This window comes from Acomys russatus, chromosome 2, assembly GCF_903995435.1.
Source record: "Acomys russatus chromosome 2, mAcoRus1.1, whole genome shotgun sequence".
Classification (NCBI taxonomy): Eukaryota; Metazoa; Chordata; class Mammalia; order Rodentia; family Muridae; genus Acomys; species Acomys russatus.
The window spans coordinates 40902699-40904631 of NC_067138.1; the positions used below are offsets into that span (position 1 = coordinate 40902699).

Here is a 1933-nt window from a genome sequence, read left to right on the forward strand (position 1 = left end):
AGGTGATATAGATTTTGGCGTGGGCCTTCTTGGAACTCTGGATCTTGGTTGGAAGCAGAGTTCATCAGCCCGCCAGGTCTCACTTATTGGCACCCCAGCACTGCTCTGGCTAGGCCACCCAATGCCACCATCAGCAGCAGTCAGGGTCAGCTCTCCTGCTCTCATGGCTACAGCCAAACTCACCCACTCCCATGCTCTATAGCCAGCTCCATTGTGCTGCCTAGTCAAGGCATGGAGCCCACTCTCCCAATGTGATGCAGCCTGTGAGAGACTGGATCAGCTCTCCTACTCTCATCCCTTTGGATCTGGCTCACCTGCGCCTTTACCTTCAGGGCCTGATCCACTGTGCTGCTCAGGTGAGGTATAGAACCTGTTCTTCCAAGAGCTATAGTTACTGAGGGGTGAAAAATAGCCCTGCTGAGTCTCACCTGTGCCCCTACACCAGAAACCAATTTCTCTTGCTGTAGCTGGTAAGGGATAGATCCACTTCTCCTGACTGGGGGAAGGGGGGATGAATGGGTGTGGGGGAAGGGCATTACCCCTACACCCATGGCACCTCAGGGCAGATGAATGCTGGGGCCAGATCTCCCATGCTCCCACCCTCAGGGATGGCTCATCCATGTCTTCTCTATCAGGGCCAGCTCCACTGTTTTGCCCAGGCTAGGTACAAGGCCTGTTCTACTGAGTGTTGCAGCCAGCAAGGGGCTGGGCTAGATCTCCAGTTCTTATGACCTGGAACCAGCACTCCCCACGGCCGCTGATGGAAGGGGCAAGGGGCAGGGAAGGTATCATACCCACTGAGAAACGCAGCTCCTGGAGAGTGGCAGGGCCAGTTCTCCCACACTTGCACCGCCAGGGCTAGCACACCAGTGGCCTCTCCACCAAAGTCGGCTCTGCTGTGCTGTCCTTGTGAGGTTTAGGGCCCACTCTCTGGAGTGCAGCAGCTACGGAGAACTAGAGCTAGATCTCCAGAGCTTGTGATGCTGTGGACAGCTTTCATAATTCCCAAGGTGGCAAGGAGTGATGGGGGCATCACCTCCACACCCATGCCACCTCACAGTAGATGAGTGATAGGGTCAGTTCTCCCATACCCATACCCTCATGCCAGTTTACCCACGCCTGTGCCATCAAGGCCACCTCTACTGTGCTGCCTGGAAGAGACATAAGGCCTGCTCCCCCAAGAGCTGCCAATACTGAGAGATGTGGCCAGCTCTCTAGACAATCTTTTTCAGTGAGGGATGGGGGCGGATCTAGAGAGTGGATATCCAGGTAGTCCCTGCCGGCTGCCTTGACCAGCACATCACCCTGCCACTGTGTAGCCATGGAGTCAGACATGACTTCCAGTGGCAGCTCTGGCTGGGACCTCATCATAGTCCCCAGTGCCAGGGTTTGCCACTCACCATAGGCCATGCATGCACTGGAGGGCAGGTTTATGGGTAGTGTGATTGTCTGCAGGTCTCTGTCTGTCTTCCTCCTTCCACGCTGCACTATCTGGATTTTATTTGATTTTATGAGTCCTAGGCATAAAACAGCTTGACCACTAAGCCAGGCAGCAAGCTAAGATAAACAAAGGACTGGCAACTGCTCTGTCCCTGATTGATATAAGACCACCACCACCCAGGTGTCCCTTTGCTCATTGCCAGGGGGTAGGTTGCAAATATTTTATTGAGTATTTTTGCATCATTGTTCATAAGATAAATTGGTCTGTAACTATCTTTTTTTTAGTCTTTGTGTGGTTTGAGTATTACGGTGACTATGGCTTCATAGTATGAATTTGGAAATGTTCCTTCACTTTCTATTTTGTGGAATAATTTGAAGAGTATTGGTATTAGCTATTATTTGAATGTCTGGTAGAATTCTAATCATCTGGTCCTGGGTGAGTTTTTGTTGTTATTGTTGTTGTTGGTTTTGGTTTTGTTTTGCTTGTTTTTTG

General features: G+C 51.3%; 1 non-coding gene across 1 annotated transcript; it reads right to left on the reverse strand.

The window, feature by feature from the left end:
* Nucleotides 1–1508: 1508 nt before the first annotated feature.
* On the reverse strand, nucleotides 1509–1648 carry LOC127207621 (small nucleolar RNA SNORA48). The gene has a single exon (XR_007832942.1). It is a non-coding gene; the product is annotated as a small nucleolar RNA SNORA48 (small nucleolar RNA).
* Between the last annotated feature and the right edge of the window lie 285 nt (nucleotides 1649–1933).